The sequence below is a fragment of the Ambystoma mexicanum genome, chromosome 3q, assembly GCF_040938575.1.
Source record: "Ambystoma mexicanum isolate Mex_15411 chromosome 3q, UKY_AmexF1_1, whole genome shotgun sequence".
Taxonomy (NCBI): Eukaryota; Metazoa; Chordata; class Amphibia; order Caudata; family Ambystomatidae; genus Ambystoma; species Ambystoma mexicanum.
This window is the reverse complement of record NC_090926.1, coordinates 179,085,300-179,110,185: the sequence shown is the minus strand read 5'-3', so window position 1 is coordinate 179,110,185 and position 24,886 is coordinate 179,085,300. Positions and strand designations below refer to the sequence as shown.

At 48.6% G+C, this 24,886-nt stretch overlaps 1 protein-coding gene across 1 annotated transcript in view; it reads right to left on the bottom strand.

Moving 5' to 3' along the window:
* Positions 1-24,886, bottom strand: part of LOC138581824 (transmembrane protease serine 12-like) — a 1,241,011-nt gene that overhangs the window by 601,886 nt on the left and 614,239 nt on the right. The gene's annotated exons all lie outside the window — the stretch shown is intronic.

Sequence of the window (24,886 nt, the reverse complement as noted above, 5' to 3'; positions counted from 1 at the left end):
GGATGGACATTTTTACAAGAAACATTTTGTGGACTTTGGATGAAAGGGGATGCGCAGAGAGGACAGATTTTTGGGGGGACCTGAGTGGCCGTATACCCCCTCAGGGTGGCGGAAGGGATCAGCCTCAAGTTGACCCTACGTTGGAGCAAGGCCTCCACTCACCTGATCCCCAAAACATGTTTCTTTTGTTTTTTGTTATGTATCATGTTTTAGGTTTGTGCAATAAAGTTTACAACCTATTCCTTTCACCTTACCTGGTTTCCCACGCTGATGTTTTCCAAGGAATGTGAGAGCATTGGTGGGAGGGTTGGGCATCCAAAAACACTTACCTGCATATGGTGTAATGTCCCCGCACTATGCCACTTCCAGACTTATTACCCTGGGCCCTGGAGGTGGAAGGCCCAGGAACATAAACTGAGAGGTGGATATGTGTACAGGAACCGTCTCCTTCCCCTCATGACAAAAGGGGGAAAGGAGGAGCTGCAAGCAGCCAAATGCCCATCTCCCCTTCACACAGGGGTGTTGTCATGGCCACTGGTCACTGGCCAGTCACTTCACATCCTGCAGGGTCCCAATGGACCCAGTTTTGGCGCCTTTGGCACCAAGCTCATGATAAAGTGTGCTTTGCACACAGACTGTTGAAGGCACGTGCATCTGGGCAGGGCAGGGTCCTAGCCATGCATGGAAGGTACGTGCAGAAGGCAGGAGGAGTGGCAAGGTGGGGCCTCAGGGTGGGTCCTAAAGGGAGTGGCTGGAGACGGGCTATATAAGCCGGCCCCACCCGCATGCTGGCGCTTCGCGTTAGTCTGCAAGTGCAGCGTAACGCTTACCGCCGTTCAGAAGACCTTATCTGTTTCAGCAGGTGTATCCTCGGTCTCCGGAACCCTCCAGCATCTTACCTTGAGGTCAGCCACACCATCGCATCACTTCTGCAGCTACTCCAGAATCTTACCTTGAGGTCAGCCACAACATCGCCTCACTTCTGCAGCTACTCCAGCATCTTACCTGAGTCAGACGCACCTTCGCTGGAAGCACTGCTATCGTTTCACTTCGGCAACTAAACGCACATCTTAACTGTGTCAGCCGCACCATCGCTAGAAGCACTGCTATCGCTTCCCCTTCTGCAGCCACAGGCATATCTTACCTGGATCTGCAGATCCTCGCAGGTGCTGCCTGGCATCCTTACCTGTCCCGAAACTACCATCAACACGGGATCTTCTTCCGACGCACCATTCTCGAGGATCTTCATCTCCGGCCACCTGTCGGAGTTCGGAAACCACCCATCAAGCACTGATCAGCTGCACCTGCAAAGGGAAAGGAAACACAAGGTTAGCACTTGCAAAGACTTTCATACTCTAAGCAGCGAGCTTCAGGTGGAGGCCATTTACCTCTGGTAGTTCCTCCGGAGTAGACTTTGTCATCACACGTTCCTGGGTCATCTTCATACCTACGGGAGAGAGAAAGGACAATATAGGGTTACGGACAATAATAATGAAGGAAGATTAACACTATCAATATGAACAATAATCATAGTTACAAAACTTACCTTCAAGACGGAATGGTCGCAGCCGGTCTGGACCTTCACGCCAAGGACCAGTGATGCAACTAGGTCCATCTACAGTGCCCCTGCTGGAAGAAAGCAGGACGGAGAGCTCATCTTTCAATCAAAACAGGTGAGCCTGCATGGGCAAACTCTTGCGGACAACCTTCTGGCACGCAAGGGTTGGGGGGAATCCCGACGTCACCACACCATTTTCCCCGTCTTTCGTCTTCTCTCAGGAGCAGAACCAGTGTCCTGGGTCCTCTACAACGCAGTGGCTGGGGGAGAGAGCTGATCCACAGGAGTCAGGTCCAGGGAGGGCTCGAACTACGCCCCAACACCCCCGCGGAGACCAGGTGAGCCTAACAGGTGTGCAAGGAGAGGGCTTGGCTCTTGACAATAGAGCCACAGACTCTCGGGCGCCCTGGCTGGGCGTTGGCAGTTGCCAAATACCTGCAAAGAGTAGGACATAGTCCGGGCAACAAGTTCAAAGGACTGCCAACCCCGGGGGCCGGTTTGGGGGCCCGGGAGCGCCAGGAAATGTACAAGAGGCGGGAATGTGCCGTCAAGGCTGTTTTGGCCCATAGAGGGCGATAGAGAGCCGTCCAAGATGGCGGCTTTCCTGTTGTCAGGTACTGTCAGGTTGGAGTGACATATTCTTTACATACAGTATCATATACTCATTTACATTGGGTCAGGGGAGACACATATTTAGTATAGAAAGGTTTTAGGAAGTTATTATGGGTTATATTTTTAAACAGCCAATTTTGCCCTTAAACTTCATTGCAGTCTATGGAGATTGCCCCAAGCCAAGATGGAGGTTCTCAGTCTAGGTTCTGATTGGCTGGAGATTGTTTATAGGGAGGACAATGAACATTCTAAACTGCCTTTCATCGTCCTTGCCCAGCTGAGAGGTCGTGTGCCTTGTAGCTCCTGCTTACTTTGTCAAAGGTGACAAGTTTCTAGCAGTTGAGCGGAAGATCTGAAAGTACAACAGGAGTCGTGTTTGGATTTTGGTGGAGACACAGGACAGGAGTCAGAAAACTTCCAATTTTCTGAGAAAAGAAGTTTTCAAGTCTCATTCACAAGATAAGTGACTTTCCAGTTTTGTTGAACTTTGTTAAAAGGTTATATTTATCTAAGGGATTGAAATCGCAAATCTGTAACTAAAAAGATTGAAGCGCGTACATTTGTTTTTATCGCTACGTGTCAATTCAAACTAGCGCGTGAGTTTTTTCCCGTTACTTTGAGCCCGCGCGTGTGTCTCTGTGCGTGAGAGTGAAGCGCGAGCGTGAACTTTGGACTCGCGTTTACTGTTCGTTTACGCGAGGGTTTTTTCTGCGTGATAAAATAAGCGCATGTGTTTTTTCTCGCGATTTGGTTTTTTGCGCGTGTGCGTATTTATTCGTGAGTTGGACTTTAGCGCGTGTAATTTTTATTGTGTCTTGGACTTTAGCGCAAGTGCGTTTTACCCGCGAATTGGATTGTCAGCGCGTGTGCGTATTTCCCGCGACTTGGAGAAAAGCGTGTGTGTTTTTTCCCACGATTTGGATTTTCAGCGCGTGTGCGAAGTTCCCGCGACTTGGTGAAAAGCGCGTGTGATTTGTTCCCGCGGTTTTGGATTTTAGCGCGTGTGCTGGCTTTCCACGTGAAGATTCCATCACAAGTTAAATTCGTTCCTGAGAAAAAGACACTCTACAAAGAAAATATTAAAAACAAATACAAGAACTTAAAATAACTTCTTTAAACTTACTTGAAGACCTTGTTCAAGAATCTTAGGGTTGAGCAGACTAACTACAAAGTTAAATTACATTCTTGGACCTACTGAGAAGGCTGAATGATCTATAAGATTCTGGTCCACAAGTAAGGAAGTCTTGTCTGCTTATCACTTCTCTGGGCATTCTGAAGAGAAGTACCAGGTATGGTTTTTAAACTATTTTGGTAAAGGATTTAGAGTTTAAGGTTAGTATAGTAACCCATGAGTAATGAGGTATATTGCATGTTTATGTTTTAACTACAGGTGAAGAACCAGCGAGTTGATAGCTTCCAGCCTGGTGTTTGTTTCTTTGTCCCTTCCCCCTTTCCCCTGAAAGTGAGGTAAACTGAGCAGTTATATATATGTCAGCTCAGAGTGCCACATTTTGGGTGGATTGTCGGGGGTTCAGCAGCTTCTGCAGACACCAGGTTCTCAGCATGACACCTGTGAGCTCCGTGTAGCTCCCCAAAGATCCTGAAAATAGCGTGCTTCCGAGGTGACTTGCCGAGCTGCTGTGAACACCCAGCGAGAGCTAAGGCATTTCTGTGCACAACTCTGGAACGAGCTCGGCTGTCGCGTGAGAAAGGTCCCACCCCCCCTTCCGCCATCTTGGTGGCGGCGCGACCACGGCGAGGCCGAGGCAGGCCGGTCGTAAGGGAGGCAGCTGTGCCCAGCTGCAACAACAAAAGGCACCGACCGTACCACAGAGACGTTAGACGGAGCAGAGAAGTCACAAGGCAGCGGTGTGCGGCGGTGGCCCCCCCTGAGTGCCGCCTGCGCTGCGTCGAGACTCCCGGGAGACGGGGGAGGGGCCGATCGCCGGGAGGCCACGGAGCTCGGAGAAGGCCCAGTGGACAGCCACGAATGAGCCAGAACGACAGAGGCCGATGACCAAACGCCAGCGGAAAGCCAGGTATGAGCGCGATGAGCCCCCCCTTAATCGCCAGCACCCACGTTAAGTAGGGTTGGTTTCCCGGCTATTCCGCACTTCAACATAGCCTGCGACCACAACGGCGCGGTGAGGCCTACTAAGATCCATAGTCTAGAGAGTACGGGGCAGGCACCGGGAACCCGAGAATGAGAAGGTCTCTACGGATATGTGCGTCACTCCACGGCGGGTCGCCAGTCAATTAAACAGTGCCCCAGATTGCAGCAGAAATACTTCACCACCGGCCGCTGACGGTGAAACCGCCCTGGAGCCCACGCGAGGTCACTGCTTCAGTTCTAGGCCATAAACGGCATCGATCGCTGAGCCTGTCCCCGCGAATTGCCCGAGTGCTCATCTAGAGGTTGGAGTTTCCGAAGGACGTTGGCATTTCATCCACAGCCACAACACCAAATCCCTCACCGGCGCCTCTTGGAGACAATAGAGGGGACAGAGGTGAAAACAAAATTTGTAGTGTGCGCGCCAAAGCAAGCCGTAAGAGATCCCCGGCAAGTTCGCCACGAACTCACCCAGCAGATTCTTGACTGACCCTTCCAAGCTCACTCCGTGTCGCCATCTCGGCACTTCATCACCCTCTTCCATTGTGATCATGGGGAAAACTGATAGATCGCAACGAAAACTGAACTTTGAGAGCTGCTCCTCAGTCAAAGCGTCCTCTTCCAACAGCAGACCGCAATCACCCAACTCAAGTCTGCCCAACGAAGATGAGGTGACACAAGACTTCGACATCAGAGAAATTCTGTTAGATCTCAAGGCAGGGATAGGGAGCCTGGGGAGCAAACTAGACTCGCTTTCCTCCAAAGTTGACCTGCTCCAACATCGGTTGGATAAACATGCTGACAGACTCGACACTGTTGAACAGAGAGTTTCCGACCTTGATGATGGGACGTCGGCCTTATCCTCCAGAGTATCCCAACTGGAGGCCCAAATGAAGGCCGTAAACGCCAAAAACGAGGACTTGGAAGGCCGCTCATGCCGTAATAACATAAGGATAGTCGGTATCAGAGAACACCAACCCGCCCTGAAAATGGAGGAATACGTGGAGAAAATTTGCATGGACCTGTTTGGTTCAGAAATCCTGTCTAAATGTTTTGTTGTCGAAAGAGCCCACACGGTTCCTAATGCAAAACCCATTCCCGGAGAAAACCCCGGACCTATCATTGCAAAGCTACTCAATTATAAGGACCGAGACGCCATTCTCAGAGCAGCCAGAATCAAAGGAGAGCTCCAATATGATGGTGATAAGATTCAGTTTTTACCGGATTTCTCCCAAGCCGTCCAGGCGCAAAGACGTACCTTCACAGCTGTGAAACAAAGACTGCAAGAAAACCAGATTCAATATTCCATGCTTTTCCCGGTGAAACTTCGACTTCAGCGCGAAGGCAAAAAGCAGTTCTTCAACACTCCAGACGAGATCAGCGAATACCTAGACCGAGCCGGCTGCCGGCCCGCCCCAAACAACCACATCCCCCAGAGGGGTAACAGACCGAGGAGAGATCCACCGTAAACATGAGCTCCATAGTTGTCGCACCAGGTATGACGTCTCAACAACACAATACAGTGGCTCTTTCACCATGGACCGTAATTTGCAACGAGAGTTGGGAGCCAGCCGCCTCTTGGAAGGCCACCGGCGCCCCTAGCACTGCTATGTTGTCTGTTCAGTTTGTAAGGGATTGTTCTCTGTGGGCCAGTTGGGGGTTGCCCACTCAAGGGTGGGATTCCAGTTCAGCCGGGCCGCCACCTACCTCTCATCCTTATTCTACAACAATTATCAGGTTCCTCGCTACTCAAATACAAGCCAGGCCCTCCGGCCACCTTCAGATCGCAAGAATCCAGTAACACCTCCAGTCCTGTTAAACCAGAGCTTAACTGACCACCCAGATGGTGGGACCAACACTTAAAATCGCCACCTGGAACATCTGTGGAAGTAACCATCCTGCAAAGACTAGGAGAATCCTCCCTTATCTCAGACACCACAAAATTAATATAGCTATATTACAAGAAACGCATCTCCTGCCTTCATCGGAATAACTCTGGGCTAAATCATGGGGTTGTCACAGGTATTTCTCATCATATTCTTCGTACGCCAGAGGTGTTGCAATCTTGATAGACAGGAAATCGAACTTTAGTCTCAACAACTCAGTGAAGGACTCAGAAGGAAGAGCTCTATTGGTGAGAGGGTTGATCTCAGGGAAAGAGGTAGTAATAGTAAATTCATACGCACCAAATACTGATGGGCCCAATAACTTCAACTGGGTCATGACTCAGCTGGGGAAGTTCAACGCAACAACCATTATCTGGGGAGCGGACCTTAACACGCCAATTGACCTCATACTCGACAAATCCCATAATACAACGGGACACCCCTCTAAAGCCAGTGCCCAAGTCCGTGCGATTTGCCACACGTTTGAGTTAGCCGACACTTGGAGGCGCCACAATCGAGACGCCAGAGAGTACACCTTTCATTCTGCTGTTCACAACACTAGTTCCCCGACCGATTACATTCTAGCATCTATCCACTGCCCTTTTGATTGGGGAGAAACTCAAATCCTGCCGCATTCCTTCTCTGACCATTCAATGGTCACACTAGAAGCCACTCTTCCAGGCACCACCAATCCTGGACTCCAGTGGAGATTCAACCCTCTGCTTTGTACGAGGAGTTTCCTGGCCATCAGCATCAGGTCCACCAATATGGGGAAGGCCAGAAACCAGGCGCCTTGTTAGCTCCTCTCGTATCTATAGACAAAACCCCGACTCAAGTCGAATGTATCAAAGACGACCAGGGTAGACTGGTATATTCTGAAGAAAACATTGTCAAGGTATTTCGAGACTTCTATCAAGTAGCTCTAAAGGGGCCTCCGATCCAGAAACCATACAAAAGTTCCTCGATGACACAGAGCTGTACTGGGTTGAATCGGAGCTATGTGAACCCCTAAATGCTCCGATAACAGTTGAGGAGGTTCTAGAGGCAATAAAATCCTTCCCAAATGCAAAGGCGCCTGGGCCCGACGGGCTCATCGGAGAATTTTATAAGGCCCATGCATCCATCCTAGCCCCTCTTCTGCTCCGAGTTTTTGAAGAATCTTCGCAGCTTGGCTTCCTCCCCCCCACATCACGTGAAGCCAACATAATGGTGCTACACAAAGCCGGCAAACCCCCGGATGATTGTGCTTCCTACAGGCCAATCTCCTTGATTAATCTGGACAATAAAATTCTAGCTAAAATCCTTGCTGCAAGGTTACTGCCTCTTATGCCCGCACTTGTAATCGGAGACCAAGCTGGGTTTATCCCGGGGCGAAGCACAACCTATGGGATCAGGAGACTGTTTGGCATTATAGAGGCCCTAAATCCATCACAACGGGCTATAGCAGTCCTTCTCGACGCCGAGAAGGCATTTGACTCGGTTGAATGGCCATTCATTATTTTGCAACGCTTACACAAATGGGCCTAGGCAAATTCTTCATCAAATTAGTGTCCCTGCTTTATAGTGCCCCCGCTCATATATTACTCTTGGAAACTCCAAATCCGCAGGCATAACAATAGAACGCGGAACAAGACAGGGCTGCCCGCTCTCCGCCCTTATCTTTGCCCTCATTATGGAACCCCTGGCATCCATGCTTCGCGCCAACCATCTGGCATGAGGTCTCAAACTGGGTCCCCATAGATTAATTGTCTCCCTCTACGTTGATGATGTTATGTTATTTGTCAGCGACCCCCAGGCCAATCTCAACCCGGTAATGCGAGAAGTCATAAAATTTGGTCGAATATCGGGTCTCAAAACTAATCATTCAAAATCCGTAATCTTCCCCCTGACCCCAACCACAACTGAATTCCCAGATGATTACGGTTTTAAATGGGAAACCTCAGAAGTTCGCTATCTGGGTATCTATATGTCTCGAAATCATCATGAAATTTATAGGGATAACTATGTCTGTACATTAAATTTGTTGCAGGAACGAATTCACAGGTGGAAAACTCTACCTTTAACGATATGGGGAAGAAACTCCTTAACGAAAATGGTCATCTTACCCAAACTCCTATATTTGTTTACGAACATTCCGTTACTGGTCCCCAGGTCTTTCTTCCAAAAGGTCAGGAGCCTAATACTAGAATTGGTGTGGGCTGGGAAACCAGCGCACGTGGCGTACAACACACTTACGCTGCCTGTGGCGAACAGGGGTCTTGCGCTCCCCGATACTGAAAAGTACTATTGGGCAGCCCAAGCCCAATTTCTCAGTCACTGATAAACGGTCCACTTTGTTCGACCCCACGTGCAAGTGGAACATGCCCTAGCCTCCCCCAACCTCCTGAGGGCTGTTATTATCAGTCGAATTCCGGTCCCATATAACACGCTAAACACAGTCCTATCCACCTATGCAATTTGGAAAAAATAGCTAATAAATACGGGGTGACAATAAGATTTTCCCCATTATTGCCCATTAGATTTGTTCCCGGTATTCCCATTACTAATGAGAAAGTGTTCCTAATATGGACAGACAAGGTCAACATTCACTCCTTTGGCGACCTCTTCCCTGGGGGCACGTTCCTGACCCCACAAATGGCCAAAGATAGAGGCGCCAACTCCTCGTTAGACGTGTTCATCTACTTCAGACAACGCCACACCCTTCAAAAGCTGTTTCCTTCCTTCCCCAATCAACCTCCCACATGGGATTTATTACATAATGCGATTCAAGCACAGGGGGAGGGAAGATTAGTATCGTTGTTATAAATCCCTCAAAGTAGGCAAGGCGCCTCCCAAATCCAAGGCGCAGCAAAAATGGGAAACAGCCATTCAGGAAACAGTATCAGATGAAGACTGGTCTTATATCCTCCGTCAGACGCAAAAAGTGGCAATAAACACTCGGCATAAGTTGATTCACTTTAACTTTGTGCATTAGACATACTACACCCCAGTTAAGAGGAACAAGCATCACCCAGAACTGTCACCCTGATGTGACAGGTGTGCGGCAGCTAACGCTGACTTCCTCCACCTAGCCTGGAATTGTCCGGGAATCCACAATTTCTGGGCCTACGTTCTACAAGTCACCGAAGACATCATTGGCGAACAAGTGACCCCAACACTCCTCGGAGCCCTGCTCTGCCTTACGAAATACTTGCAGCCGGCATCTCGAAAACTTGCGGCCCTGCTTCTGGTGCTGGCCCGCAGGAGAATCGCGATTTCATGGGGTCGAGGCCCGCTCCCCAAGATTGAAGACTGGAAAAAAGACATTGTTTATTGTCAAAACACTGAATGCGAATTTATAAGACTCCTACCGCTGCATGCTCGCCCCCCGGATATCTGGGGTCCATACATAAATTATTTGCTAAGAAATGCTGATCCCTCAGACTCTGATATATCTGTGAACTAGAAGATGTGCGGTGAAGTCCAGACCCGCAAGAGGACACTTGGCAATCTCAAACTGAAATAAGGAAGGAACTCACGAGATCCTGAGGGTGAACCTGGAGGGGGAGGGGGGGTGTGGAGGGTGGCTCGGCAGTGTTGTTTGAAGTTGGGGGTTTGTTTTTTCTTTCTAATTGTGCTGTGTTAGTCTCAATCTGATTATGCGCCCTAGAGGTGCCTTTGTATGGTGAGAAGATTGAAAAACCAAAAATAAAGTTTTTTAAAAAAAGGCTTTTTTGGCCCATAAGAGAAGGAATTGGTAGCCTCCTCACAGTTCCCTACGCCGTAGCACACGCCACACTCACTGCTTACGAAAGAAACCTCCCGTCTCACCCGTATAAATGACATAAAAGTCAAACAACAAATGAAAATATACAAGCATTGCTACAAGGAGGGGAAAATAATAAAACAAGGCATACGCTTGGCAAAAATAAAGAGCAGAGCAGGAACGCTGAGCCGGGCACAAATAAAGAAGCAAGCACAGGGCCTAAAATAGAAGGTAAATTAATACCATAAAAAAGATCAGCACAGCAGGGACGATGGGAACAGTAAATAAGAAGAGCACACCAGGAACGCTGGGCATAATAAATAATAAGAACACAGCAGGAACCCAGGGCATAATAAATAAGAGCACAGCAGGAATGCTGGACAGGGTAATTGTCTGCAATAATAATTAATATCTTAACATTGAAGAGCACAGCTGGAATGTTGGGCGTGGGTCGTCGTGAACTGCTGAAAGGGCAGAAGGGATCAGCCTCGAGTTGCCCCTACATTGGAGCAGGGCCCCTGCTCACCTGATCCCTGATCCCCCAAAACATTTGTCTTTTGTTTTTTGTTATGTATCATGTTTTAGGTTTGTGTAATAAAGCTTATGGCCTAATCTTTTCCACCTTACCTGATTTTCTGTGTTGATGCTTGTTAGGCAAAGTTTGTATGCAGTACCCTTTGGGACCACCACACACCTAGGACTACAGGTGTAAGCAAAACCAACCTTTGGTATAGGTCTGTACTACACAGTTTTTGGTAGCAGAGCTGAGCAGCCAAGCTCATCTCAAGAGGGGAATTTTAGCAGTAATTATCTTATACAGAGGTCTACAATCACAGGTGTCAAATAAACTCTTACACTCAAGGTTTCTTTGTTAAATACGTATTAATTTATTTAACTTTCAGTTATAAAACATTCATAAGAAGGAGGCAATATAATCACACACAAATATACTTCAGTACTGTACACTCTAAGTTTCTGAGGCATTCAGAATACTGTGAAGGAGGAGCAAAAATGCATAGGTTATCAGAACATAAAAAGTATACAATTATTTCTTAGACAGTGCAGATATTTTGAGTTCACCAGAAGAGTCAATTCAATTCAATAGGCTAAGCCAAAGTCATTGGGCTACAGTCTTGGATAGGATAAAGCAGTTCTGGTAAGTAAACGGAAAAGTCTCTGCCAAAGTTCTCAGTAGTTAGTAAAAAGAAGAATCCTAGGTTGGGTCAAAAGCTGATTAGGCCTGCGAGTTGCAAAAGTTTCAAGCACTTTCACCGCAAGAGGTAAGTACTCTTAGTCTCATTTCACAGCACTTTACAAATGAAGAAAAAGATGCAGCTGAAGAATTCTGTTCCTGGCAGTTCCTGCAGATCTCGCTGTTCCTGGGCCTCAGTCGTGGGGACAAGAGGGAGGACATCGGAGGACCCCTCCACTGGACTGGGACTGGTCAAAAAGCTGGCAATTAGCAAATCTTCAATTCCGGTAGCTGCAGTCAAGCACACAAGCTGGTGTCCCCCTTCCTGGTTAGCACTCTGAGGAAAATACAACCAGCTCCGAGACTGGTATCCAGGTGGCTTAGTGCCGAGTTGATTGGTCCCACCAACTCAAAGGAAGAAGTCGTCCTTGTAGGGGCTTCTCTGTCGAGGTGAACTTGGTGATTCAGACCTGCAGCAGGGCTTCATCAGACAAACCAACGGTCCAGGAGTTGCAGCAGCCGTCCTCTTCAAGCTCGTCTTCGGTTCTTTCATTTCAGTGGTCGATTCTGCCTTCCAAGCCAAGAGACTCAGCTTTTATTTAGTTCTCTCCCATTCATTCCAACCTAGCTGTCACTCACCCAGCAGGCTGGCTGTCCTTGCCGGACAGTCAGCCAGCCAATCACTACAGAGTGCATTTGGGTCTCCTAGGAGACTAAGCACAGGGAGCTTCGGGCACCTCCCTCACTTCCTGCCCACCCCAGACACTCAGGCGCCAGAGGCAGTCTTCACTCCTGAAGCCCTCCAAAGGCGAATGAACAAAGGAACCAAACCTGGTTTGGCGCGCAGAACAAAACTCTAGAAGGACCTTCCCAAAAAGAAACGGCGAAAAAAGATGACCGCAACCTGTTTTTACAGAGGGGGCTCAGGCACCATCTTGAAAAACATGGCTCCCACGATTTAATGCTCCGGTGAGTATCTAGACACAGGGAATACTAAGTAACCCCCCCAGCACTCTATTGTAAGATAGGGTGTGCTGGGTCTAGAAATTTAAAAAGACTAGTAAAGTCAATTTGACTTTACTTACTATGGGAAACAGGAGTTTATCCCAGAGAAGGTATTTACACCTTGGGAAAGCCTGAAAAGGTTTCCCTGTGCCACTGAGGGTGATGTGTGACACAAATGAAAAGATGATGCCTATGGAGTGGTTTAGACTCCATAACCAAAAGAAACAACCACAGAAAACACATTGATTTCAAAAGTTCAAAATCCCAAAGTTTAGCAAAAGAGCTGGAGGGCTCCAAGGTGGGAGGAATTGGCACATTAATGAGAATTCTCCCTAACAATGCTTTCCAAGGAATGTGAGGGCATTGGTGGGAGGGATGGGCCTCCAACAACACTAACCTGCATATGGTGTAATTTCCCGACACTATGCCACTTTCAGGCTTATGAGAGTAGGTGTGGAGTTTGTAGGCCAACTTCGGTAATGGCTGTGCAGTAGATTTTAGAGCTAATTGGGTGTTGGAGTGTGTGGTGTGTGAAGTTCAGTGGTGAAGCTGTGTGCATGTGGAGAGGTTGTGGGATGCAGCTGGTTACGATCACAGGGTGGCAAAGGAGTTTTAAATGTCCTTGTGGGCCGTAGCGTTGTGTGCATGACTGACAGAGCAAGGTTTGCTTGGGGGAGCTGGCGTCTGCAGGCAGTGTGCTGGTCACTGAAAGCAGATGTTTGCCAGTACTGCTGGATACCGACAGTGTCTGTGCACACAGGGGCCATGGTTGTGCACGGGGTAGGAAGCGGGAAATGGGTTTGAGGTTGATGCTAAGATTCCTTGTAAAGGCGGCAACTGCGGGAGAGCCATTAGCCAGGCTGGAAATGCTGCAGGTCGCGTTGGAGCCGTGAGCAAGGCTTCAGGCGCTGCGGACAGAATTGGAGGTCATAAGAGATGCTGAAGCGGTGTGTGCTGCTGGAGGAATGCAATTGTGAGCGGTAGGCAACGGGTCGCTGGGGATGGGAATAGCCAGGCAAGTGGTGATAGCGGTGAGTGCATGCACTTTCATTTTTAGTAAAGGGAGTGTCGAACAACAGTAAGAAGTGTGGCGGGGGAGGCATAGCAGGTGGCAGATTGTTGCAGGAGAGGCTCAGGAGCTTGAGCGGAGCCGGCAAGTGGCTATCTGCACAATGGAAGGTAGGAGTTGAGAGAAGGAAGGCATGCAGGCAGCGGGTGCCTTGCGGCATTGTTATAATTTTCTCTAGTATTTGTGGCTTTTAGATGGGAGTAGTTTCTTACCTGTAACTCCATTTCTCCAGCGTTGGTATCTTTCATGGATTCACATGCTTAGAATATTCCCCGTTGTCAGGCCGGGAACCTTGGTATATTTATTAAAACGTTTTCCATTGGAAAAAAACCACACTTTTGTGTCCTATCGACATCCTTTTGGGACGCTTACGCATGACCCAATAGGACATAAGGTATTAATAGCCCCGCCCCGCGGCTCCCTTCAGATTTTAACCCCCAAAGTAGGGGCAATACCAAGTTTGCATTCAGGGGAGGCCGGCGGGCGCATGTGAATCCATGAAAGATGCCAACGCTGGAGAAATGGAGTTACAGGTAAGAAACTACTCCCTTCTCCAGCATTGGATCTTTCATGGATTCACATGCTTAGAATAGATTACATAGCAGTATTCTTATACCTGGAGGTGTGCAATGCAAACCAATACTACAGTAACGCAACATGCAATTAGCAAGAAAGGCCAACAACCATGGTACATTGAAAGGAGGGTACCCCCCTCTGTGGGGGCTTACCTTACTGAAACAGGTGTTGCAGGACTGCCCATCCCATCTGCACAACTGCTGCATGCTGTTGCTCCAGGCAATAATGCAGAGTAAATGTATACAGCACCGACCAGGAATCCACCTGACAGATGTCCACCAGCGGGATTCCGGACCACAATGCCACCGATGACGTGGTGGATCTTGTCGAGTGAGCCTTCGGACACCTTTGCAGAGGCTTCCCTGCTTTAGAGTGGCAGAAGGCAATAGTTGACGAAACCCAGCGAGCTAGTCCTTGTTTGGAGATTGGTCTTCCCTTTACAGAGGGCCCATAAACTACAAACAGTTGTCTCGTACTCCTGAATTCTTGAGTACGACTCAGATAAAACTTCAATGCTCTTTTGACATCCAACTTATGGAGAGCTTTCTCTGCGAAAGAAGAAGCCGCAGCGAAGAATGCTGGTAACACAATCGAAGAGTGCTTGTGGAATGTAGTTGGAACCTTTGGTATAAAATGAGGGTTAGTTGCTAACACCACCTTGTCCTTGAAGAAACTCAAGTATGGGTGATCAATCACCAGCGCTTGCAGCTCCGACAGTCTTCTTGCTGAAGTAATGGCTACCAAAAAGGCCATTTTCCACGACAAAAATGTGAGGGGTGACGACAACATAGGCTCGAAAGGAGCTTTCATTAGCCCTGATAGCACCGGATTGAGACTCCAACTAGGAGGGAACTTTTTGGCCAGAGGAAAAGTCCGAAATAACCCTCTCAGCAAATGCTTGACTAGCCAATCATTGAACAACGGAGTCAAGTGCCTTTCTTGAGTAAATATTGAAATGGCTACCAAGTGAACCATTATGGAGGAGAAAGAAACCTTTTTTCACCAAGTGTAGCAAATGAGGCAGAACTTGCTCCGATTAAATGTTTAACGGGTCCACCTCCGGTTGATCCTTACACCACACATAGACTCTTTTCCACTTACATGCATATGAAATATTCATGGACGGAGCCCTCGCCGCCTCTAAAATTCGGCGACAATCTGAAGAAATGTTCAAGGCCCCAAACTCGGAGCAGTCAGGAGCCAAGCTGTCAGGCTGAGGGAGCCTGGGTTGTGATGCCAAATCTCTCCCTTTTCTTGGAATAGAAGGTCCAGCGTCACTTCAAACCTCACTGGCTCTGCTACGGACAGTTGGAGCAGATCCGAAAACCACGGCTGTCTCGCCCAGTGAGGGGCAATTAGAATCACACGGCATGGATATTTGTGAATCCACTGGAGGGTCTGTCGAATGAGCGGAAACGGAGGGAACGCGTACGCGAACCTGCCCGTCCACGGGAAGGAGAACGCATCCCCCAGCGAATTGGGCTGTGGCCATCTGCTGGCGAATTGCTTGCACTTTTTGTTCTCCCGGGTTGCGAAGAGATCCAGAGAAGGAAGATGTTCAACACTTGTTGATCGTTCAGCTCCCACTCGTGGAGTTGGTTCATCTCTCTGCTAAGAGAGTCTGCCTTTACGTTGTTCACCCGCGGTAGGTGGTACGCCACTATGTTTATTTCTTGTTCGAGGGCCCAATGCCATAGTTCCAGAGCCTCGCTCGAGAGCATTCTGGAATGAGTGCCTCCTTGTTTCCTGAGGTAGAACATTGCGGTCGTATTGTCTGTTAATATTCTCACTACTGATCCTCGTATGCGCAGCAAAAATTACTTCAGGGACCAACGTACCGCTCTTAGTTCCAGCACGTTGATGTGAAGGGTCGATTCTCCTGGAGACCATCGGCCTTGAACTTGTAGGGATGCCAGATGGGCTCCCCATCCTGTTTGAGATGCATCCGTCACAATTGTCGATTGAAATTATGGTTCTAGCAGAGGCATCCCTCTTGTCAGATTGTGTGAGAGTTGCCACCACCGAAACACTTCTAGAATCTCGCTGCTGATCCTCAACTTGTCAGACCACAATCTGCGACTTTGAGACCATCGGTCTGCCAGAAATTCCTGTATCGGTCTCATGAAGAGACGACATTTCTTCACTAGCGGAATACATGACGCCATGGCTCAGAGAAGCGACATGTATCTTCTGACTGAGACTCTGGTTCCAGTTTTCCACTCCTCCACTTTTTGTTTGAGTTTTTGAACTCTCTCTAACGAAGGTTTCACCAGTCCTGACTGAGTCTGGAACTCCACGCCCAAAAACACCAAGCTCCTTGAGGGAGCGAGAAAGGATTTTTCGGAGTTGATTGCAAAGCCCAACCGTTGTGGTAGTTGCATGGTAACATCTAGGCTTGCTTCCACCACTGCTGGCGATAAACCCCTTATTAGCAAGTCGTGCAGGTAAGGGTAGACGTGATGACCTTTTCTTTGTAGCCATGCTGCCACCAGAGCTAAACATTTCGTAAACGTCCTGGGAGATGATTTCAGGCCGAATGGAAGCACCTTGAACTGATAATGACTCTGACCCACCACGAACCTCCGGAATTTTCTGTGTCGTTGACGCATGGGTATGTGGAAATATGCGTCTTGTAAGTCCAACAACGCCAAAAAATCCCCCGGCTGTATCGACCGGATGACCTCCTGAAGAGTAAGCATTTTGAACTTCAGGCGTCGCAGAGTCTTGTTGAGAGCTCGAAGGTCCAGAATGGGTCGCCACTTGCTGTTGGGTTTTTTGACAATGAAGTAACAAGAGTAAACCCCTAGGCCTCTCTCGGCCACTGGAACAAATTCTATAGCCCCTTTTTGCAGCATAAGCACAACCTCCTGCTGTAATATGTGAAGATGGGGTTGCACCGAATACACAGGTGGAATGTGAGATGGCCTGATCTTGAACTGTAAAGAGTGGCCTAGTTTCACCCAACGGTCTGATGTTATTCTTTCCCATTCGTTGACGTGACGGGACACTCTGCCTCACAGGACATCCTGAAGATTGTCATTGCTGAGACTTTGATTGCTTACTTTTGGTACCAAAGGCATCCTGACTTCTAGCTTCACTGTCCGGAGCTGTTGTGCACTTGTGTTGCGATCTAGCTTTTCTGCTAGCTGCCGCTGACACTACTGATTCCGGGGAGGGCTCCACGGGCAAACACTTAGGTGTAGAGTCCGGGGCTTTACATTTTCTTTTCTAACCTGATCCTGACTGCAGACTCCGAAAATGGATGGCGCATGTTACGTAAGCCTTCCTGCCAAACGTGGTCCAGAATCGGAACCGAGAAGATTGACTTTCTCCTCTTCCCCATATGGTCAAATAAGAAGCATTCCTTCCGTTCTTCCTCACCATCATCACATGAAAGGATCCGATGTCATCTGGAGGTGACGGTTGTGCCGGGCTTCTAGGAGTTTCTACTTCTGCATCCGATTCCCACGTAGGGTCCCTCGACGGCAATGATGAAATGTCTGAGAAAGAGTCTCTAGGACCTTGATCTGACTCAGAGTCTTGTAATTCACTTTCCTCCGGGTGTGAGCGGGGGGGTTCTTCGCTGACCGGAAAGGAGACCGGCAACCCAGCCGTTGATGTTGACCGTGGAGCGGGACCTGCCGCGTCATCGACAGGTATCACTGGAGGTGTACCCATCGGAGGCAATCTTGCATCTAACTGGCTTAAGAGGGATTGCAGCGTAGACAAAACTTGTAAAGACAACACCGACTGCGGATTTAGCAGAGAAGATGTAGTGGGGGCATTTTGAATCCCCGAGGTCGTCGACGGGCCAACGCCCAGTAAGCCAAGATCTGTTGGATGAACAATCTGTTTCCGCTCCTCCTCTATCGACGATACCGGGAAAGCCGATTCCTGCTGCAAAAGGGTGCCTGGCAGAACTGTATCATACACCGCCGGTTTCCAAACCTCTGTAGGATCCACCGTCGACGATGGAAACCTAGGAGTTTCCCCTTCGATCGTCGCTGCCGGGGTCGACGAGGCCACTGCGGGTATTGATTGCGCGGGCGGTAGTGAAGCCATCGACGCCGGGACTCCCGTTGACGGCGGTGGTAGTTGTGGCGCAGACTCTTTAGGTGATCCTGCCTTCTTGGAGTCTCTAGACCGGTGCTTTGCAGAGTCTCTACTCGAGGAAGACCTATGATGGCCTCCTCAGGTTTACGGCGCTTTAAAGGGTCTTTCTTATCCTTTTTTGAGGTAGATGAAGAGCAAGATTTATCTTGTTTACGGTCCTGGTCCACACAACCATGCTTTGATGATGAAGGGGCGTCTTTCGCCAGATGTTTCCCCAAAGAGGAGTGACTCTTTTCCGTAGGCCGTTGCTTCTTTGCCAGAGGCTCCGCCGACACAGAGCGGCGAGGAAGTACAGGGGACTTAGGCCTGTTCGATGCCAGACCGCGCACTGATCCTACTTCAGATGGAGGGTAGGCCCCTTCGTTCAGCCACGTTATTAGACGCAGATTACGGTCCTTGCAGATATCACAGTTGTCCGCCGAGTGATGAGGGTAAAGACAATAAAGGCAATCCATGTGCCCATCCCCTTCATAAACTTTCTTCATTCCACACGTGGCACACGGGCGGATCAATGCTTTCCCCAACATTGGGAAAAAAGTACAACCTGACAAAGCGTAGAAACACGAGGTGATCCCGACTACTTTGGAGACGGTTGAAATCTGAAGGGAGCCGCGGGGGCGGGGCTATTTATACCTTACGTCCTATTGGGTCATGCGTAAGCATCCCAAAAGGACGTCGATTGGACACAAAAGTGTGGATTTTTTCCAAACCATTTTAATAAATATATTGAGGTTCCCAGCCTGACGACGGGGAATACTCTAAGCATGTGAATCTTAGATCCAATGCTGGAGAAATGTAATAAACATTATGTTAAGAGAGCCTGGAATTTGATGTAATTTGATGTAATACTTAAATTACACAATTTTTTCTCACCAATAATTTCAATTTAACACTCTTGTACAGCCATGTTGCATTGGTCCCCTCAAAACTTCACGCAGCACTGCTTCTCCTTGCTAAATCTCTAAAATAGTTCCTAAAGTAAGCCCTAAAGAGGAAAAATACAGTTTTTACTCAAATAGCAATATGTTATGACTTGATGGTCGTGAAGATTATGGGGCCTCTGTCCACAAGTTCCGCTCAGAAAGATACAAATAACTTCCTGAGCAATCCTTGAGGCCACAGGTTTTTTGAGTGCCGAAGAACGCCAGGAACCAGGAACACCGGTGACCCTTCGACCGCTGTAAAGCAAGCAATGGGTCAGTACAATGGCAAACAATATACTGAATAAAGAGGTAACAAATATCAAGGGGCTTACCAAGGGTCTGGGGACATGAGGAACAAAGATGAAAAATGGAGGTGTTCCGTGGGGCTGCAGAGTGTAGCAAGCAGCAGTGGATAGGCGTAGATTGTTGTGGAAATAGGCACTGCAAGACCTGTATGGAAAGGGTACTCCATCAGGTAACAGAAGAGGAAATCCGAAAACAGTCCGTTAAGAGTTCCAAGGTCAAAAACCAGCCAAGTTCCTCGTAACCAGGGGGTAATCCAAAGGAGTCCAAAAATACAGTTCAAAGGTCCTGAAACAGCAGAGCAAAACAATATCCAAGGGCTTGACAGAGGAATCCAAGAACAGTCCGTAGTCCACGTTCAAGATGTGGAGACAGGAAGACGCCGAACAGTGCCTGATTGGGTCAGCTGTGAAGCACTGAATGAGCGTTCCCTCTCCGGTTTTAAAGGGGCCTATGAATGTCACATGACCCATCACGTGACTGATGAGGTAGCACGTTTCCTTGTCACATGACCCAAGTTTTCAAAACGCTGCCGGGTCTTCCTGAGGGCGGGACGAAGCAAAGGAAAAAGCCGGCGTCTCCGTCGACTGTCTCCAAGACGCCAGGGCAACTGCCAACGTTGCAATGGGTGGATATGACCATAGCGCGTTAAATGTCCTCGTGTGCGCTGCTGCCGTGCTGCTTGAGAGAGTGAGGACATGAGGTCAGAAGAGGAAGGCAGATCAGAACCTGAGATGGAGGGCTTGGTGACTGCACGGGTATTTGTGTGTGTAAGGTGACCAGTGGATGGTGTAACAGAGGCCTCAAAGGCCCACGACCCCGTGGGCATGCAGGGAAATCCCGATGAAACTGGGCCACATGCACATCCCGGCAGGAACCCAAGAGCGCTCCTCAGGACCGTAACCCAACCAATCCACGAGATATTGGAGCTGCCCCCTGAAGAGACGAGAGCCCAGAATACCCCCAACCTCATAAACATCAGGGGCATCCAGTGACACGGGGGCAGGGCGAGAGACCAAGCGCGTAGGACCAGGGCATGGTTGCAGGAGGGAAGTATGAAAAACAGGATGGACCTTCCAGGTCAAAGGAAGGGATAGGCGATAAGCCATAGGACTCAGGACACCAGACACCCGAAAAGGACCAACAAACTTGGGAAGCAATTTGTGACAGCCAGGCAAGTGTAGATAACGGGACGACAGCCAAACTCGGTCCCCCACACAGTAAACAGGAGCAGCAACCCGTTTCTTATCGGCTGAAGCTTTTATGGCCAACTGAGCTTCCTGCAGATGGGCAAGAGTCTGGGCATGAACCATGGCCACGTTGCGAACACAAGATGAGGCAGCAGGAGCACAAGAGGATGCATAATCGGGAATGGGAAATGTACAGGGGTGTTGGCCATAAAGGGAGTAGAACGGAAAAAAGCCAGTAGAAGAGTGAAAGGAGTTGTTATGGGCGAATTCAGCGAGATGTAGCAGGTGTACCCATGATTTCTGATGTTGTAGTGTAAGACAGCGTAAATATTGTTCCATGGCCTGATTTACCCTTTCTGTCTGGCCGTCGGTTTCCAGATGGTAAGCAGAGGAAAATCATGCATCAATACCCAATAATTTAGTGAGCACACGCCAGAAACGGGACGTGAATTGTGAACCTCTGTCAGAAACCAAGACTGTAGGGAGCCCAAACAAACAAAAAATGGATTCGAAAAACCGATTTGCCAATGTAGGTGCAGAGGGTATACCAGAACAAGGAATAAAGCGAGCCATCTTTGTGTAGGCGTCTACTACTACCCATACTGTATCATAACCCTGTGAACGAGGGAGATCAGTCGCAAAATCCATTGTAAGGGTATGCCAGGGTCTGAGGGGAATCGGCAAGGGCTGTAAAAGACCCAAAGGGCGGCCTCTACGGGACTTACACTGGGCACACACTGAGCAGATGTTAACATAATTCTCAACGCCACGCCGCATCGAAGGCCACCAGCACTAGCGTTTAAGTAGATCCAGAGTACGCTGTTGTCCTGGGTGGCCATGGATGGCAGCATCATGAGACCATTCCATAGCTGGGTTCCGAGTGTCACTAGAGGGTAGGAACAACCTGTTGTGAACAAAAGGTAGACCATTGTGATAAACGGGATCCCATTCTGCTAACTGTTGTGGATGTTGGGAAACCCATGTGCGTATGGCTGACAACAGAGGAGGTGAAGGAGTGCATAAACATACTACATGCCCGTGGTCAAGCACCGTTTCTGGGAAGACCGGAAGTGACACCCCACCAGGGGAGCGGGATAGAGCGTCTGCTTTACCATGAGACAGACCAGGATGGTGTTTCACAACAAAGTCATAGGCTGCGAAGAATAAGTGCCAACGCACCTGACGACTGTTGACGCACTTGAGGGATGCGAGATCCTGCAAATTCCTATGATCAGTGAAAACTGTGACTTGGTGTTTGGCCCCCATCAAATGGTGTCTCCATACCTGAAATGCGTCTTTAATTGCCAGAAGTTCCTTTTCGGTAACTGTATAATGGGACTCAGTGGATGTAAACTTGTGTGAATGATACGCTACAGGGTGTAAATGACCAGAGGTTGGGCAAGGTTGTGACAATACCGCTCCCAATGCAAAGGATGATGCGTCTGCCTCAACAACGAATGGCAACTCCGGATCTGGGTGTTGTAGGACCAGAGCTGAGGTAAACGCAGATTTCAAAGACTCGAAAGCGGCTTGATGTTCAGGGGTCCAGATAAATGGGACACGTGGACTGGTCAATTTAGTTAATGGTGCCACTATAGTAGAAAAACCAGGAATGAACCGTCTATAAAAATTGCCAACGCCCAGGAAAGACGGTAAAGACTTCAAGTTTACCGGGACCGGCCATTCCAAAACGGCTCGTAGTTTAGACTGATTCATAGTCAACCTACCTGGTGAAATATGAAAACCCAGAAATTCTACTTCTTTGGTATGAAACTGGCACTTCTCAGGCTTGGCAAATAGCGCATTCTTGCGCAAACGGGATAGGACTTCTTGGACGTGAAGAATGTGTTTGTCTAAAGAGGAGGAAGAGATCAGAATGTCGTCCAAATAGACCACCACATAGTTGTCCAGAATGTCCCCAAAGATTTCATTCATAAACCGCTGGAAGGTGGCAGGGGCATTGCACAAACCAAAGGGCATTACTAGGTATTCAAATAAACCCTGTCGTGTGCAAAACGCCGTCTTCCATTCATCCCCTTTACGGACACGTATCAAATTGTATGCTCCCCGAAGATCTAATTTGGTGTAGATGGATGCGTGTGTTAGTCTATCCAAGAGTGGAGAGATGAGAGGTATGGGGTATCTATCTTTGATAGTGATGGCGTTCAAACGTCTGTAGTCTACACACAGGGGCGCAGATCCCCCTCTTTCTTTGGAACGAAGTAGATAGGGCATGCAGCAGGCGAGGAGGAGGGCCGAATGTGGCCTAAACGTAATGCTTCCTGTAAGTATTCTTTCAAAGCTTTATCCTCTACTGGTGATAAGGAATAGATTCGGCCCTTGGGAATCTGAGCGTCAGGGACCAGATCTATGGGGCAATCGTAGGGTCTGTGTGGAGGTAAACTCTCTGCGGTGCCCTTGTCGAAGACTGACAGAAACTCGTGATAAACTGGAGGTATGTTGGAAAAGACAGCACCAACCATGTGCGTAGTGGAAGAGTGATGTTCACCAGTCTCAGATAGGGTCAGATGTGCTACTGCACCCAACGCTGCAGCAGGTGTATCGATTACCTCCTCTCTGTCGACAAGACAAAAATGTTGACAGATTTCGGATTCAAAACAGACCTGGCCAGTACCCCAATTGATTAACGGATTATGTTTTTTTAACCAAGGGATGCCGAGAATGATACCAAACTGAGGGGTGGTTATGAGGTCAAAGGCAAGTGTTTCCCTATGTGTTTCCTGAATGACTACTTCCATTGGAGCAGTCTGTTGTCAAATAGGTCCAGAAGCAAGGGAAGTCCCGTCCACAGCCTGTACAGGCTTAGGAAACTCCTTGGTAACTAGTGGAAGGTTCAAAGCATAAGCCATTTGTATGTCGATAAAGCAGCCAGTGGCCCCGGAATCAATGATAATCTGAACGGGGTGCATTGTGTCAGGAGTAGGCTTTAATAAGGCGTGGACTGTGACTGGTCTAATAGGCCCAAATGCTGGAGGAGAACAAGAAGGGGACTGTGAAGAACTCGTCCTGGCCCCCACATTCAGGGACGAGCAGTCGGAAAACCCGAATTCTTTTGCTTTGCACGGCGTGGACAAGTCTTGACATAATGTCCATTAAGTCCACAATAAAAGCACGCATTGTCGGTTCGCTGCCTTTCTTGTTCCGTCATAGTTATAGGGCTACGTATTCCACCCACTTGCATGGGTTCACTGGCTACATCAGGAGAGACCGACAATTGTGTACCTGAGAATCTGACTTCTGCCTTGCGCTCGGTACGTCGAGCGTCTAGCTGGAGTGTTAGATCAACCAGATCAGAGTACTGAGTTGGAAGCGACGGCACCACTGACAAAGCGTCCTTGATGGAGCCACTTAGACCTCTGTAAAACACTACAGCCTTCTTGTTTTCAGGCAAGGATGTTTCTGCCGCTAACTGATTGAATCGTGTTATGTATTCTATAAGGGTGCTTTTCCCCTGAGTAAGGTCTAGTAATTCAAAATCTCTGGATTGAGCTTTGTGTCTAGTGTCAAAGACTTTAGAAATTTCAGTCACTAGTAGATCAAAGTCATAAAGGGCTGGATGATTGTTTTCAAGTAATGGGTTGGCCCATGTGGCGGCGACGCCAGACAAATAGGAAAGCAAAAACGCAGCCTTGGCAGGTGCATCAGGGAATGCTGAAGGTCTACAAAGGAAATGTAATTTACATTGATTCAAGAATGTACGGAATTTCCTGGGGTCTCCCTGGAATCTCTCAGGGGGTGCTAGAGGAAAAGGAGTGGGGGCAATTACTGGTGAGATGATGGAAGGGCTGGAAGGGGTGGCAGAAGGACCAGGGGTTGGAGGTTTGGAGTCCCCAAATTTGGAATCAGAAGGTAGGGGATGGCGAGCACTCTGAAGGGAGTCAAGGCGGTGGTGTAACGCTGTGGTGGCTGCGGCCATATCAGCTCTTAAGGTAGTGACTGCTTGCAGTAGAGCGGCCACGGGGTCCCCAGCCGAAGCCTCCATAATCTGAACGACCTGTCAGCTTCACAGTCTGTTATGACTTGATGGTCGTGAAGATTATGGGGCCTCTGTCCACAAGCTCCGCTCAGAAAGATACAAATAACTTTCTGAGCAATCCTTGAGGCCACAGGTTTTTTGAGTGCCGAAGAACGCCAGGAACCAGGAACACCGGTGACCACTCGACCGCTGTAAAGCAAGCAATGGGTCAGTACAATGGCAAACAATATACTGAATAACAAGGTAACAAATATCAAGGGGCTTACCAAGGGTCTGGGGACATGAGGAACAAAGATGAAAAATTGAGGTGTTCCGTGGGGCTGCAGAGTGTAGCAAGCAGCAGTGGATAGGCATAGATTGTTGTAGAAATAGGCACTGCAAGACCTGTATGGAAAGGGTACTCCAGCAGGTAACAGAAGAGGAAATCCGAAAACAGTCCGTTAAGAGTTCCAAGGTCAAAAACCAGCCAAGTTTGTCGTAACCAGGGGGTAATCCAAAGGAGTCCAAAAATACAGTTCAAAGGTCCTGAAATAGCAGAGCAAAACAATATCCAAGGGCTTGACAGAGGAATCCAAGAACAGTCCGTAGTCCAGGTTCAAGATGTGGA